The 17,892-nt window shown below is 37.3% G+C and overlaps 2 protein-coding genes and 1 long non-coding RNA gene across 3 annotated transcripts in view; 1 reads left to right on the forward strand and 2 right to left on the reverse strand.

The window, feature by feature from the left end:
• Positions 1-15,024, reverse strand: part of LOC131694009 (uncharacterized) — a 405,981-nt gene extending 390,957 nt beyond the window's left edge. Inside the window, exons 1-2 of the mRNA XM_058982348.1 lie at positions 14,665-15,024; positions 13,689-14,487 (exon numbers count right to left, since the gene is read on the reverse strand). The gene's annotated coding sequence lies outside the window, so the exon portion shown is untranslated. The remainder of the gene's footprint in view (positions 1-13,688; positions 14,488-14,664) is intronic.
• Positions 1-17,892, forward strand: part of LOC131694007 (phenoloxidase 8-like) — an 82,526-nt gene that overhangs the window by 36,032 nt on the left and 28,602 nt on the right. The gene's annotated exons all lie outside the window — the stretch shown is intronic.
• LOC131694019 (uncharacterized) lies at positions 17,185-17,877 on the reverse strand. The gene is made up of 3 exons (XR_009306376.1): positions 17,526-17,877; positions 17,390-17,470; positions 17,185-17,321 (listed from the first exon to the last, which is right to left on the reverse strand). It is a non-coding gene; the product is annotated as an uncharacterized LOC131694019 (long non-coding RNA).

The following is a 17,892-nucleotide window of genomic DNA, read 5'->3' on the forward strand; positions in this document are numbered from 1 at the left end:
CTACCATTTCTTTTTGCTGCTAGAATTCTGATAAAAACACAAATTCTATTCAAAACGAATTGTTAAGCTTGGTGGTGATGTACTTGCATTGGCCAAAATGTTTTTCATTTATATTCCTCGAGATAAAAAGCACCAATGATTTAACGATTTCAAACTTCACACAACAAGAAACCCAAAACATGTTTAGGAAGGAAGAGAGCCGGTTGTTAAAAACAACGACTTCCAGCTAAATATATAATAAGATTTATCTAACTTTGCTGACGGTTTTCAGTCAGGGATAAATTTATTCTATAATAATAGTTTTTTTTATTCGCATTTTGGTATAAGCTTTTTCTAAATGTTGTTCTAGCCGCATTGACGGCGTTCATAACACACGTAACGAAACACGCTTTTCTCTTCAAACTTTTTCGTTTCGTTGTTCGTGTTACTCATACAGAGAAGGCATACTAGCGCCACCATCAAATCGGTGATACATATATGAAACAAGCACTATCTGTCAAGTTGTCCCTGGGTTGTTTACCGTCGCTCTTTTAGAATCCCGCAGATATGAAGTGTCCTAACACGAGGCGTTATTATTGGCATTACTGCGCAGAAATGTCACTTTTAATGATCGTGTAAGGACACCTTTCAAGGTAGACACACTACTTCATTTTCCAGGCTGGTGTTTACTTTTACTTCTTGTAAGTACAAAATCGCCACGATGATAAGGAATACGATTCCCTAGCACTACATTTTCTTACAACGTACGATCTGCTTCTATCTTGAGTGTAAAGTATGGTCGATGTGCTGGAATCATACAGATCGACACCCTGACGAAAGCTAAATATATAGTTACTATCAATCATAATCATTCCACGACTTGACGTGTTAGCTCCTGTTAAGCTGAAACTGATCACTAAACAAGTCTGATTGAAAATGGTCTGAGTGTATCTCTAGTTTTCGTAGCACCTGCACCCCGCCAATTTCTCCAGCAGTTCCGGGGACCAACAAATTCTAATCCATTGCATACATTCGATACACCGAATCAATTAAATTACTAACATCCTGTTATGTGCTTACTCACCGATCGGCGTCGTGTTGTAACTTAAGAAATGGTTGTGAAAAACTCCCACCTTGGGCACTTCGACAAGAATTAATTTCACATTTCCGGCCCATATTGTTTGTTTTGGTTTGCATGAGATTAAAAAGATCGTAACGCTTTCGGGTGGGTGCGGAAACTAAGTAACGCATTTAGCTCTGTGTCAAAATCTCACTAACGCCACCGATTTGTAATTGAAATCGACCGTTTTTTCTACGAGTGATGAAAATTCATCTCATGTTACGTCTTATTTGTCTGTGATAACGGGCTGGTGCAACTGACACTGAAAATCTTTCTTGAGTGGGGCTAGATCACACGATGAATAATTTATTAGACTAGAAATCTTACCCTCTACATCGCCACATCAGTGTACCAGCGTCGCGAAAAGTCAAGATCACTTTGCTCAACTATTCTTCGAGAAATTTTTTTTAAAATAGGTCACGATCAATCAATTATAAATAAACCTCGTATTGAAAATAATTTTTGTGTTTTGTCAAAACTAGTTCACGCTAAAAAGATGACATTATACTCAAATGTTTAGCAGGTCTGAATATGTTTAATAATTTTATGATTCTAATTCATAACTCGATGAAACATTGATTTGTATTAACTTTATTGACAAAAACAGTCAAGAATTGAACGACGTGCAACGATTTTCGTAAATTCTCGTCGTGTTATCGTAATATTTTAGTCTTGAGCTTACCGTTGGATTTTTTACAGAGAGTCACGTGGCTTATAGTTTTCTAAATTATTTCACGGACATGAATTTTGGCTAGGTAATGTATTTTGCTCAGCGCAGTTTCATTTAATTCCGAACATTTCTCTGAATTTTAACAAAGGAATAACAGGGTTACAGGTCCTAGTAATGTCTTTGTATCTAATGCTCGTGCCTATGAGACTGGTTTCTAGCAGTTGTACACAATAGCTCACATAGAAATTTCAAAACCAAAAAGCAGAGCGAATAATCCATGAATAATAGTCTGAGTTCCTTGTAATTGTTTACGTAAGTATAATAAGATTATGTGGAAAATTAATTACTGCATGAATTACATCATGAACAGTTTCACGAGCTCGACTGGTAAATCGTGTGTGGCATATTAGGAATTAAGAATCAGTTAAAAAATCAATGAATAATACACTGCGTTCCAGTGAAATTGATTACGTGTAAAGATTAAAATCAGGCACATAATCGTAAATTCCAGGCACAAATATCTTAAAAGTTGAAGTTTTTTTTAAATTTGTGGACCATTTCACGCACACGAATGGTGAATTGTAACTTATATGCTCACAATCATAACCAGTTGACGAAGCAAGAATGGATTTTTGAATTATATAACGAGTGTCGTGTAATGGTTTTCGAGAACATTTCAAGATTATTTTAATTTTGTAATCCAATTGACGACCACTAATACCAAATAATGATCAAGATGTGATAAATCATGAATCAGTTAACGTCGTATATTCGGTCCATAGACAATGTTCCTAGATTTGTGGATCAAATTATGAACCAACAATTTTAGAGTTGGCGAGTTGTCGGCGCGGAAAAAATGCGATCTACCATTCGGCGTCGGCGTACGTTAAAAATCACCGGCGGCGGCGGCGTGGCGCGGCGGCGCACAGGTCTACTCGATATAGCCATTAAAACTGCACACATCGAATATAATCGTAAAATCGAGAATAAAATCAAGACCATTTCAAAAAAATTCTTCAATTACGTGGCGAAATTGAAAAGTAGCAACTTTTCATCCCAAATGCATTTTGACGAACATGTAGGAAATAGCAGTAGAGTACAGTGGTGTCAAGTAAGTCAGTTTTTTTGGCGAGCTCCTGCGACGCTACTCGTTGGAAAAGTTATACATTGGGAAACGTTTTGAGAGTAATGATTTCATGCATGGCGAAATAATTTTGAAGCTAAATCCAATAAGTCGAAGATACTTATTCGCGAAATATTTGAAATCTGGAGGTACATGAGGTCACTATATTCGAGGTTAAATGAAACAATGTACACATCTAGAAAATCAGCGGTTCAACTTCTATTCGAAGAGTAAGAATACTACAGATTATTAAAAAATTAATAAGACAAATAATAAATGCAATCTATTGACATCATTCTGGTAATAAAATGAGGAACTGCTATGAAAAATCATGAAACCGCGAAAGGAAATGTTGTAAAAACATGTTTCCAGCAACTGCGTCTGATTTTGTTCTTGCAAATGACTTCTTCAGTGTCCTCGTCGTCGCCAGAGTATGGAAATGAAGTTGTGCATTCCGGCTCACGTGGTTGGTTAGATGTGCTACGATCAAGTTTGCGCTGTGGAACATTTTTTGAAGTAGAATACTTCTAACGTTTCAATATGGGGTCCCATTTCAAAAATTTCAGTTGAGAGATTTTTCCAGTTTTTAAATGCGAATATCTTCCGTTCTAATGATCGAAATCGCAATATTTTTGCATCATTTTTGCACGTATTTCGTATTAAATTTCTTAACTAGTGCAATTTCTATAAATAAAGCAAAAAAGCATTTTTAAAAAATCCCTCGAAAACAACGAGGAAAATGCGAAATTTGCAAGCATATCTCAAGCAGAGCCGCCAAAAAGAAGCATGTAAGCGTTTCATTACATACGGGAATGTTATTTATACAAGTCACGCGAGCTTGTTTTGTATCAGTGGGTTCTCGCTTACCACACGAGCAACATGTTGACTATATTGTCCAGACGATGCAACTCACTTAGATCATTATAAAAAAGGCCCTTTTCAGGGCCACCAAAATCTTTTCAAAGTATAAGTTTGCATTTTCGATTTCATGGGCTGTTTCTCCCTGGTGAGCAATTTGGGTTAAATCCAAAATTATGATTTATTTCACTACGAAAATTGTAAATATGTTCGCCTGAAACAAACTGGAGTGAAGTGGAACACATTTTTGCTAGGCGCATTCAAACAAGGTTTCAATTCTCAAACATTTTACCAATGTGCCGTATTACATTACTCTGTTTACCCTGAGTGTTCGATAACCTCCGTATTGGACACAATTTCAATTTTGTTCTTTATCGAAATATGCGATCGTCCTGAAAAAACGGTTTTTACAGCAATATGCATTTCATTGGTGATTTTCAGCGTTCGGTTTATGCTTTCTTTTTGGTTTTCTTGGGCAGCACTTTCATATTATAAACAATGTTTCGTTTAGAAAACATATCTAAAATTCACAGATTCACAGATGTGTGTCTAAAAGTATCAAATTTTGTTCTACGTGGTTCACAAACGGCTCCTAGGAGAGTCGTGTGTTTCGGCGGCCGACCGGTGTTTTATTTCCAATCTCCATATATTGAATTGGAGCATTTCAATCTAGAAAAAGCATCAACAACTGCGTAAAAGCATTTCATTAAATAAATCTTAAAGAATAGGCATATTTCTTAAAACAATGTTTTTCTTCTTTTGCATATTCAGAAATACTAATATTTAAAAAATACATGTTCAAACCCCGTTTAAAAAATTGTAGTGAACCTAGTTCTGCGCAGACAAATATGATTGATCGTGTAAGCAGAACAATAAAACGTAATGTTGAAACCTAGTTAAAATTTAAAAAAATTATGGTTGCATCTTATAAAAGCACATTTTATTTAAATCATTTTCTGAAATTTCCAAACAAATTGGAGTATTAATATACTTTGAAACTTTGAATTGAACTGCTTTTTTATCTGTAAGCAAATCCTACACGAAACCTACACAAGATAATAGATTATGCTTTAAAACCTTATTTTTGACGATCGTCAACCTTTGGCAGCGCTTTTCATCTTTTTTTACGATGACAACTTCACGAAAGGTGTTGTTTTCACATATCATTAAAAGTTATTTTCCAAGGCGAAAATGTTGTGAATCAGATCAGAAAAAATGCCAAACCCCCTTAAAACATATCAAACTAGAAATCATTCGACAAACACGTTTTCAACTTCGAAACGAAATAAATCATTTTACCTCTATCTTTAAAACTTTACTGACATTGTATAAAAGGAAAGTTTCGTGTGTTGGACTGACCAGAACAGCGCTTCAAGCGAGGCACTGACTTGTAATTAGCACAATTTCTATCTAGTCTCGTTTGAAAGCACTTGTCTCCTTCGTCCTGCAGTTTTTTTTTCAACCCAACATAGGGTCCTGCTCTCCGGCGTTCAGTTGTTCCAAAATGAAATTATGAAGAAATTACCGGCCAATGAAGAAATAACAGCGAGTTTGTACCGCGTGGGTGGTACGACTTGGTTCACCTACCAGTGAGATCATCTGTGTTGGCTTTTGCAATTTCACAAGCGAGAAGTGGGCATATTTGAGATAACCTTATGCGATACTCAACTAGTATTTTTCCAAATCACGAATAACCGAGTTCAGTTGATTGGTACACGATATTAAGTCAGCACGCGTATCCGGAAAAAATCTATAATTTATATTGTCGTTTGTCATTTGCCTTCTAAGAAGGGTAAGGAATTAAATCCCTGTTATCCGAATAAAAAAAAGCCGGCCAAAGGGGCCACAATCCGCAAACTTATTAAAATTTAATTGGCGATTAGATTGCTTACATTATACAGCAATATGCAGAGGGATAAAGTGAGACCCTTTTCTATGTTCTTAGAAAGGACAGTTCAAGTATAATTAAATGAACAAATGGTCGCCCTAGGAGTAATCCCTTTATTAGACTTATGAACAAGTTCAATTATTGGTCAATTTCTTAATTTCGTATGGTAGTTGTTTTCCCTTTTTATGTTGAAGCTAACAGGTGAGTATTACGTACAATAATAAAATTCAATATAACTACAATACCGCAATTATTGATACAAGGTTAATTATCGAAAGTTATTACAGTTAGTTATCCTGTGGAGTATATTTTTCAGCTTATTCACGTTTACTTTGACCTAATGACAAAATAAACAAACAGAATGAATGAACAAACACAGCTACTCAAGATTTTTTATCGGTCGACACATTCTTGTATCATATTCAATTTCATTCGTATACGTCACGGTAACATCTTTTGCAGATGGTTACCCGACCCGGCTAACGGAAGAAAATGAATTCATTTAGCACGGGAAATAATTTATCCTCCTTTGAAAACACGGAGCTGATCGAGAAGCGTATGCATCTGGAATGCGGTACACGAGAGCAAGCATGTGGGTAGTACCAAAGGAATAAAGGAACGTCACGACTGCACCGACAAAATGGCTTTTTCTTGCGCTCCTACACTTATTCAACATCACGTCCCCACAGTCTGCCGAGGTCCTAGGAAAAGAATTATGGAATTAATTACTGTTAGTTTTGCATCGTGAGTATGCAGTTGAAATGTTCTGTTGTCAGTCGATATGAACAATGAGCTGCAGGGTGTCCTTTTTCATTAAGGAAAATATTGACCATCCAAATATATTTCTATTCGCAAATTTGCTAATATTGTCTCAAATGTCTGTACAGTTATTCAAACTTTTATATGTCGTTATTTATCTTTATAGTACTAATAAAAATAGTGTCCTGCAACAAAACAAAGTGCTTTCACTCTGAGCCATTTTAAAAGTATTCACCTCACTTCCATTTTGATCGCTCGTTATATCTACCATTCTTCTCCCATGTTGTTTGAATAGAAGGGTTTTTGGGTCAAAAATCTGGGTGAAATGTAAAAGTTCAAATCTCCCTCTAGTACAACTAATTGTACGCCACTGTTCTGTTAGATGCTCACTGCATTATCTGACAGTTATTTTGGTTTCATTTGTTTTATTTTTAAGGCGTGCGGACTGTCAAAATTTTTCTGTTAGTTTTGCACTTTGCTCGACCTACTTTTCCATAAATGAAAATCTTCGAGGTAAAGATTTGGAGTATAATTTAGACTTAATACCACACGTATTTAAGAACATGAATATAGTTGAAATAAGTGTAAAACCATTCCAATATTTTTGCTAATGTCTTGGTATTTCAAAAGTAGTTTGGTAAAATTACTACCGGATCTTCACATGCAGAATGCTTTGGTAGATTAGGGTTCCAGTTGAAGCCCTATGAAGCAATGTATCTATCGGGTTTTTTCCGAATAAAAATATTTCTTCATGTTTCACATTTCTTACAAAAGAAATGTATAGGATTCGCTCAAACTTAGAATACTTTTTTCGAAGCACAGTGTGTATGTATGTATGTTTGTAGACTAATGTCATCTAATTATCTCAGTAATAAAACAACGGGAAATGATCTCGACAGTAGAGTCACGTAACAATTGAGTCAATTCTAACTTATCTTCGCTGCCGTTTAAAGCCGCGGTTGGGATCTTCTTCAGGGCCTAATTTATTGTGGAAAGCAACTGTTTTATTATATATCACAAGAAATAAACATAAAAATATAATGTTCGCAAAGTGCCACTCACTCGACAATATTCGACAATGCCACGGTTCGTTTTGCAAACTTGTAACAACTAGGTCTAAAAAGGATAACATCGTGTATTTTCACTGTGGGACAAAACATAGTTTAGCGGGTCGTATAATGTGGCTTTTATTTGCATTGAGACAGTATAACACTTAGGGAGTTTACTCATCAAGCTTGCTGGGTTGGACTGTCGATCTAAAGTCGATTAAAAATCGCTCAAATGGAATAAAATAATTTCCTGAGAACTCGTCCTTGGTCACTACATACAGTAGTAATGGTTTCTATCTATTTTGGGTGGGTATTTGTGGTGTGTACTTGTTGGAGAGCGATCGTGTTTTGAGTATCGATCTTTCTCATATTTCTAATGGATTCTAGGATGTTTGCGTAAGCGCTGTTTAGGTTATCGGTGTATGTACGACGGTTTACAGTGTGGGAAGTAACCGAGATGTGACACATCTCTAAGATAGGGTTTGAAGCTCGAATTGATAATCTTGGGATTTTTTGGAACGAAACGGATGCAATGCTCTATGATTCTTTTTTAGGTCTTGTACTTCATTATCCACATATTTGTTCTCATCAGCAAGTCTCTGATCTAGTTTGTTTAGATTGTTGATGTCCGCACATACGGGCTTTTAACTGGTTTCGTGGCTTTCCGATATAGTATTGGTCACAGTTGGAACATGCTATTTTGACAATAAAGTTATTTTCTGCATCTGAAGGCTGGCTGTGGGTAGCAGGGATTCAAATGTTTGCCTGTTACTTAGTGATGTTTTTGGGTTTGGTATATTCCAATGTAATGTTTTCCTGATTATTTGGGTCAGTCCATGCATGAACGGTACTTAGTAAAGAAAGTATTTGTAGTCGTTAGAAAATTTGCAAAATATTTGTATTATTTAAATTTTAATATTATTATCCCTGGTCTCCCCTTAAGATGATGAAATGTCCCTTCGAAACGTTGCACTATGGAAAGACATGTGATTAAAAATCGAAAACAACATCAACTCTTATTTAATTCAATTATATTTATGAATACTATGATTAAAGAGACCTCCTCATCAGTGGCTAAAAAAAGTGATTTTTTAGGTTTATTTTGAACAAAAAAACAACAAGCGAATTTTAGGACATGTTTTTGGGGATGTTTTTGGATGTCAAAATAAATAAAAATGGTGGTTTTATAAACAATCCCGCGCAGCTCACCTTCGGAAGGTTTTTCCGCACAAGATGGTCTGTTATGGTCATTTTAAGTTGAAATTTTAAATATTGGTCATTTTTGAATAATTGTGCTCGATTTTTTGGCCTTTTGCAGTCAGTGTGTAAATAACATTGTAAAATGATATTTTTAACACATTTTTTGGTTCAGTCTATACACTGTTAAATTCTCTGAAAACTAGTTTTCTACTTGTATACGGCACCGTGTCATAACGTCCGAGATTATGATGTCCGAAGCGCGTCGTGTCACAAAGTCCGGGACATTATAACGCACATGGGTGTGTCATGGCATCCGAAAGCAATAATGCGTCGAAAGATCCGAAACCATTCTTGTGTCACAACGGTGCTGCGTCATAATGTCCGGGATCTTATGACGCACACTGATATTGGGATATAACGACGAAGAGACATTGTACCATAAAGTTCGGGATGATATGACGCACTCATTGTTTTGGATATTATGATGCATAGGCACTGCGTCATAACGCCGCAGGTCATAAGGTCTCAAAAGTCGTTTCGGGATAACGTCTGGGACATTGTGACGCACAGAAGTTTTTTGATATTATGATATACCCGTTGTCCCGGACGTTATGTCGCACTGTCGTTTTCGGAATTTATGTCGCAATGGACATCTAGGTCGGATATTATTACGTACAGGTACTGCGTCATAACGTCCCAGGTCATAACATCCCAAAACAATGAGCGTCATAATGTACGGGAAATTAAGACGTGTCATAAGATCCGAAATCAAGAATTCGTCATAACATCTGAAGCTATTATTGTGTCACAACGTGTGTTTCAAAATATCCCAAACAATGCACAGTGGTCCAGGAAGCGAAATTAGCGGGAAACAATTGTTAACGCATTCATCTGCATTAGGAAAAGCCTGCAAATGTATGTGATCCTTGAAATGTCTTTATAAGAATTCACAGAATCAGCGGAAAACAAATATTTTTTAATATGAGCGCTGTAGGATTATACGCAAAAATGCTTTTACTTAAATTTGATTTATTTGAGAAAGACAAAAAAACGTTCTCCAATTTTTCAATATATTGTAGGCAAAAGTACAGCCTTTCAAATGCAATCAAAGTTATCAATTTTCAATTCCCTTTTGAGATATCGACATTTGAAACCAAAACAAGATAAAATTTTTCTTTCTTCAGCAAAAGTTGCCTCTAATCATACTCTAAAAGTACACTGAAGGGTACTTTTGTGAGAAAAATCATATTAAAAAACTGTACGGAGAAAACTGCTTTTTTGAGAGACACCCTAAGTTATGATATGGAACTCACTATAAAATGAAAACGGTTTGAGATACAAATTTAGTATCTTCAACAAAGTTGCTCAGAATTGATTGCTCTAGAATATTGCAGAAGAAAGTATCATTCTCTCTGAACTATAATTTGAAATAATGTCTACAACTTTGACATTTTAAGGGCCACCCTAAAACCGTTTCAGCCAAAAGATGCAGTTTGTCACGCACAATAAATGTTTCTAAGACACCAAATCTCTAAACTTAAAGATGAATGCGTTAACAATTGTTTCCCGATAATTTCGCTTCCTGGACCACTGTGCAATGAGTGGGTCATATTATCCTGGACTTTATGGTGCAATTCCCCTGCGTCATAACATCCTAGTATCAGTGTGCGTCATAAGATCCCGAACATCATGACGCAGGCCTACGTTGGGACGTTGTGACACTAGGATGATTGAGGACGGGTGGACATTATTTTGGGATGATATGACCTAGAGCATTATAACACTGGTCAAATACAACACAAAACAACGTTTTGTCAAATTAATATACCTACCCTCCAATCTTAATTTCTGTAAAAAAAAACTATTTCAGGGCTTTTATTGCTAAATTTTTTTCTACTTGATCATTTTTCAACCGATTTTCAATATTTTGGATGCTCTAGAAAGAAGTAGAAAAGATCTTTTCAACGCACAATAATGGGACCACCCAAAGAGCAAAAAATGGGTTTTTTTTAGATTGCGTCAAAACGGTTGACTTTAGCAATATGGTATCTTGTGCTTTTTAAGTATTATCCGAACTTCTGTTTGCTTAGGTCAATAATTACAGTTGTTCAAAAATTCAATGCATGCGCCTGACACCGGAAACGGACAATTCCCTTGCGCCTACTTCATAACAATGGCGCAAGTGCAACCAAACGGCGAGTAATCAATTGCATTTGATGACGGAATGAGACAAATTTCAGCTCAAGTATTTCCATAGAGGGCCGCCTTGGGGAGATCTGATTTTCCAGCATTTGTTGTGCTTTTCTTGCACTTTAATTTGTTTACATAGTGGTTAGCCCGTTTTTGCCCGTTTAAAAGTTATCGGCATTGGAAAAAGAGCTATTTTTAATCAAAAAATGTGAATATTTCCACACATACTAGCGATAGCAAGTTTCCGTCTTCGGCAAAGTAATGCAATTTAATAGTCCAAACAATGTTCTAGAACATTTATATCATGGAAAAAAAGAAAACTTATGATGAAAAAACTGTTTTTAAGAGGCCTTTCGCAAATAATGTCCCATATCTCAAAAACCTTAAAAGATAGAGAGTTGAAGTCTTCAGGGAAAATGTTTGTAACGAGTTTTTCTACAGCTTTGCTGAAGTAAGTATTTGTCTATCTGAATTATTGAAGAAAATAAATTTCGTAACTCACTTTTAGGGGGATTAATCATCAATCCGATAAGACAAAAAGAAGGGGAGTTCTACTTTAAAAAACTTTTTCAAAGACTCTATATTGCTAAAGTCAACCGTTTTGACGCAATATAAAAAACCCCTTTTTTACCCTTTGGGACCACTGTGCAACGGTCTGCTATGTTATACTTTTTTGTTAAAAAGGTTATGCGTTTTTGAGACAACAGTATGAAACCAACCATTTTTTTGCGATTTTTCATGAAAAATATGAAACTAATTTTATTGAGAAGCGTCTTCATTTTAATTAAATTCAGAAAGAACATTCAGTTCCGCATCCAACGACCCATTTAGCCACAAAATCGGTTGAAAAATTTAAGTTATTATTTTTTTCCAAACTAGAAACTTGCTTGCATGAACATTTAAGGGGACAGTCTCATATTAAATTTTCAAAATATCGAATTTTTGGCTCGATTACGTTGATGTGTATGTGGGGAAACTTTGAAGGTAAACTTGGAAAAATAACGCAAGATACAATTTTCGAGTTTTATAGTGCGTGACAATGCCAGACTAACCCTTTAAAAGTTCGTGCGACTTAGTTTCTAATTTGAAAAAAAAACTAATAACTGCCATTTTTCAACCGATTTTAATTATAAAAAGGGTAATGATAATGTTCTTTCTAAATTTTTATTGAAACAGATACACTTCCCAAGAAGTGTGTTGAGAATTTTCATAATCATCAAAAAAAATCGCGAAATCATAGTTGTTTTTCTATTGTTGCCCCAAAACCGCATAGTATTTTTAATAAATAAACATAATATAGCATACCGTTTGAAAGGTCATTTCATCTTCTTTCCAAACACTCAAATAATTTCAAATCTGCTGAAAGATGACCACCCAGAAAAAAATTAATACCGAAAGACCGAAAAAAAGTTTTTTTTGCTACAAATCAAGATTTTGAGGGTATACCGTCATCGGGGGATACTTTACGCCACGGGGGCTACTTTACGCCAAAATTAAATAATGATACTTGAGCTTCTAGTTCAAATACCTTGACCTAGGAACTCCTAGCAAGTTGTTAGTCGCGTCTTACGACATGAGAGCAGGTTCTCAGTGTTTCTATTCTTGGCTGAAATAGTGCAAAAACAATTTAGCCCGCCGGACACCACACGGCTCAGTATGATTTTGGCAGTTTATATGATAATCTCTCCTTAAGATGGTCTTCTGGCTGTGTCGATCCAAAAATTGATTTTATTTTTTTGTTCCAGGCATGAGGAATTTATATGTCACTAGAAATGTGCCTTCTGATTTGATTTGGTCCTTTAGCGTGTCAATTTTGTCGTTAATGTTGGTAAGCTCCTATCCAAAATATTTAGAATATCGGGTGACTATGAGTTTTATTTATTCAGCAGAATAAATGAACTAATGAATAAACTATGAGTTCGCTATGGCCTGACACGAGCTCTTTAGGATTTTTTTCGTTTTACAGCCTATTCAGGTAAAAAAAATCAACGAAAAAAAATTTGTTCAAACATTTATAATTTTGCAAATAACACTCGTTTACAGAAATAACAGGCGCTTCAAGGTCAAAATTGTAAATAAATAAATACCTAAAATTCAAAATCTTCACCGAACTAATCAAAAAACTAGATTCACTCCTTTTTCAATTCTGCGTAGTTATGAATCTTATGAGCGACCGAAAATAAAAGTCGTAAGGATGGAATATGTTTCGCAAAACCCATTCTCAATACATTATAATAAAAAAAATCGGAAATAAACTTTCAAGCGTAAAAATCGGACAGAGATCCTTCACCATAAGAATCGTTTAAGAAGTTCTCACTCGTAAAATTCAGTAAGGATGAACCATCAGTATAAAAACCGTTTAAAAATAAATAAATCGTACGCAGGAGACTTTACTTTGTAAAAATCCGATATATTTTCCGACTTTTATAGTGTTGGTTTTTTAAGCCGGTTCTTACAAAAGAAAGTCTCAGTCCGATTTCCAATTTTGAAATTTATATCCGGTTTTTTTATTCTAATTTCTTGGAAGCAGGGTTCACGAAGCATGTTCTGCCCTTGCGACTTTTATTTTCGGTCGCCCATGTAGGAAAGGGCCTATGTTATTACTATTGAGCCGATACAATGGTAAAACCCTATCGACCATCAACCGAAAATCGAAAACTGTATTTAACCGTATCTATCATGCCCTGTTTCTAATCCTGCCGGCACCCGCAATTGATAGAAATTTTCTGATTGAATCTGTAAGCGGAATAATCCGATTGTCATTAATCCTATCACCATCAGCGTATATCAGTATCACCAATCAACATAAATAAGAGTGCTGTGCAGCTTAGCACACCAAACCGGGTTCTTACCTTTCTTGATATCGCCCCACGTTTTGATGATTTTTATCCGGTAACACCTTCACAAAAAGAGAAATACACTAAACCGGTCTTTGTTGTTTGCACAGCGCGATACCAGTAGTAAGCACTTGGTCCTAGTGATTTTACACACAATAGTAGTTGTAGAAATAGCAAGAGATGACAAACATCCATTGACTGCCAACCTCTTCGGCGTTTCTCAAAATGTAAGACTGGGAAACTCTACGCGAGTAATGCTGGCCTTACAGCGCTTCTTTTTGTTGTACATAGAAAAGCTACTCATCTATACACACCGATATATAAAGGAATCGAAAATACTCTTTTCAAATCCACTTTTCACTCGATTCTTCCCAAAATTCACCACTCTTCATTTCCAACCCAACAGCTGGGGTTGCCACGAACTTCGCCCAAACTACCTATGTACATTTGGTACAAATCCCACTCTTCAGGGTTTACTCTGTGTTTCGTTTATATTTTCTCGAATATCACATTTGCACGGAATTTTCGTGTGCGCTATTGTTCGGATAGCATGACAATTTTTTCTGCTTGCTGATTGTTCTAGAGACCATACGCTGCCAATATTTCCCACACCAACAGCGAACCCGCTATACAATAGCTGATTGGTTCCGATCTGATTCGGCAATTTTGCTGATACGAACTCAGTGGATCCTGTGATCTCTACCAACCCAGTATAAACCACGTAGCCTTGCTTTTGGACGATGGGAATTATCTTCCTCCTCTGCAATATGACTTCACACACGTACGATAATTCACGTGATCCTGCGATGTATCACTGATAAAAGTAAATTTAGATTATTCCACTATTTATACTTCACATTGAACATTGAAAATTATAGCTCTTATTGCGACAAGATAGCACATTGAGTTGAAAAACGCTACAACCAAACCAGACGGCAAACCAAAACACGAAATTCTTACAATATATGCAAAATATCTCTTTGATACCAACACCCTACTACCGTGAGATATATCCAAACCACTTGAACAGCGGGGACCCGAAGAGCTACCGAGATCTTCTCCACTCGAACACCGCGAACACGCTCCGGCGTGGTGATAAAACCGGATTTATGATTCCTTTCGTTCGCCACCAGAAAATAACACCACACGCGCCACGTTCGACAAGCAAAAACCAAAACACCACCCACAAATTTTCACGCCTCACTCGTAACGACGGGGGCAGCGCAAAGGTCGAACCACCAGAGGCTAAGAGACAGCATAGGCCTTCAGACCGAAAGGCTCCGAGAGAAGTACTTTTGGGCAGATCCTACCGGGTCCGCAAACATCGAATAACTAACGGTGCCAGCGCTGTACGGCTCGCCTTTTAATGCTCTTCTGTGAAATGATTTTTTATCTTCTGGCACCCATTCCATCCGGTTGCACATTGTTAGCCCGAGATCAAAATGCGAAGGCTCCAGAGATCCTAGCATCCTTGGTGGTTCGATTGAGCATGCTTAACTCCGGCGTTTGTATCCTACTGACACGCATTCCACCAGCTCTCATTCTCACGCGTCAGCCCCAGAAGGCGCTCACTCGAATCTGGCACACTGATGCTGTTTGCTAACTCGTGCAAACGTTTTCCACGGTGGGCCAATCGGAGACAGTTAGAGAATGGTTTTTTGTAACCCAGACCAATGGGAATTCTGAAAAGGGCTCATTTTAGAAAAAGTAAGTTTGTTTTTATTGTTTCTTTTTTTTTTTAATTTTAAATTGTAATTCAAACATTCCCGTCGGGTATTTGTCTTTATATATTGTTGCTATCTTATGACAGTCACTATTATGGGGTAAACTGAGTTAAATATGCCACATTACTTGACTAAACAATCTCTACAAAGTGGCGCTTTCAGAATTTTTACATTTTGCTTGGTTACTGAGCTATAGCGAGAAACGTGCTGAATTTTTTTTAATTTTTTGCTTCACATGACTGTGTTGGGGGATTGGTTCAAGTTATCTTGATGTATAAGATAGCTCTATGTATAAAACTATCGAATGATATATCACACTCGGCCCTCCGAAAGCTGAACTCTTGAGCGTTTTTTCAAAACGTCATATCTGCAATGAGTTACTCTCTTTGTTTACTTTCTCTTCTGTTAATAATTCGGTCACTTTAACATTTATCCCTCAACTCTTTGCATAATATGCTAGTTAAAACCACCGTCTTTCGATCTGCACTGTAAAATAAGTGAAAACTGTTATAGTGACGCCGTAAAAATCGAAAGAGAAAGTAAACAAAGAGAGTAACTCATTGCAGATATGACGATTTGAAAAAACGCTCAAGAACTGTTCCATATTAAGTTTGTTTCCAATATTACAATATTCAGTTCGAATGACAGCTATAAACTTAAGACGTTCATATTTCGATCTGTTATTCCGTCCCACATGTTTGTGTGTTAACCTTCTACATCTCATTGACCGGCAGTGGTATTATGAAAAAAAAAGTTTTCTGCATATCGTCCAATCACCCTTTACAAATAACTTAATCTAGGGATGTAGTATGTGTTAGCTCTACCGATTTTCCAATGACCCATTTCAGAATGACAGAGACCTAGCGGTACATTCCGAGGCCATTTTCGCGTCGGCAAGCTCCGCTCAACTATAATACGTGTACTACTATTAGGGATTATCCATAAATGACGTAGCTTTATATGGGGGAGTTGGAGGTCATGTCATGCTACGTAGCTTTTTATAGGAGAATGTGGATTGACCTAATGTCACGACAATCTTACCCGTTTCGTCTAACTAACATCGTCCTTAATATTTTTTTTTTAATTTTTTGCGGAGACAAGGGGGGATGGGTTACCGTCAAGCTACGTAATTACCAGGGGGTATTTAGAGGTTGTTACATGGGCGACTGTCGAGGGGGAATCAAAAACCTCGAGCAGTCCCGGAAAGCTCAGAAAATGCGCTCACAAAACTGAAAACACAACAAATCTTCATATTCAACATAAAACTTTATTGGCGCTGCTTCGCCCTCCTCCTCAAACTCAATTTCACCTTCATTTTCTTTCTTTTCTCTACTCTCCTCCTTTCTATTTCCTATTCAACTGCATCTCGCTCCCTTCTCTACTCTGTTCTTACACTTTACGCACATATTTTGTTTTACTCACTGCTTTCTTCCGGGGCGCCCCTCTACGCATAAACAATACCGCTCATTTCCATTCTTCCTCTCCCGACGCCTTCGCCCACGCACACGCCTTCGCGGCCTATTACACAGCGTCCCGGTTCAATTCTCCGTTGTTGGCTCACCCCGCCACATGCCGATTCCGAAACTGTGCTCCAGCTGCTATAAAAGTGTGATGACCGTCTCGGATTCTTGACCGTAGGGGACGACGTGCCTTGTGTATTTGTCGGATGGTTACTTGCTGACGAGAATCTGCAATATAAAACAAAAACCCTGTGATGCAAAGCGATCAGCCTCATTGCAGGTGCTCAAGCAGGGCGGGAAACTTACTTCCGATGGAAGGCTTTTGTTCTTGGTCTAAGCAATCCGCCACGTGATTTGTTCCGAAGAACTTCTCTCACGGTTTGATGAATCGCACGATGGCCTTGCTTTCTCGTGGATGTCAAACTGTTCAGCTGTGGCTAGTTGCCCAATGAGCAGGATAAAATCTGTGACAAATACAAGCGAATGCCTTTATTAAGCTGAACCTTCATCCACGCGCTATGTTCATGCTAACTATTGTCTGCACCGGGTATTCTTTGCCGGCTTCCTTGCAAGATGGCGGCGCTAGCGTCCACACTCCAGACTGTGATTTTCCCTAAGCCGTGAAAGTTGAGTTTAGCACGGCATAAATGCGATCTGGTTTCGCTTACCTTGCATTCAGTGATTTTACTGCTGAAAATTCGGCAAAGCGGATGCTTTTCTCGCGGACCAGACAATTTTCTGCCGTGTCTTTAATTGGCGTCCCTACGAACTGGATGACACTGACCGGCGACGGTCTATTGCGTGCAGCGTTGTGCGCGAACTGGGTAAAACTAATCATGCTCTTCGTCGCAATCGTATGCTCACCCCTTCGATGAGTCTTATGATGTGTGAGAATGAGCGAATGATGAACGTGAAGCTCTCCGCTCTAGCAGCGGTCCGATGGTCTGATTTTGCTTGCCTTCCTTTGCATCGTCGTACGTGTGTATTCTCTGAGCAAAGACTCTCCTATTTGCCAAGGTGAGTAAGTGAGAATTC

The sequence above is a fragment of the Topomyia yanbarensis genome, chromosome 3 (genome assembly GCF_030247195.1).
Source record: "Topomyia yanbarensis strain Yona2022 chromosome 3, ASM3024719v1, whole genome shotgun sequence".
In the NCBI taxonomy this organism is placed as follows: domain Eukaryota; kingdom Metazoa; phylum Arthropoda; class Insecta; order Diptera; family Culicidae; genus Topomyia; species Topomyia yanbarensis.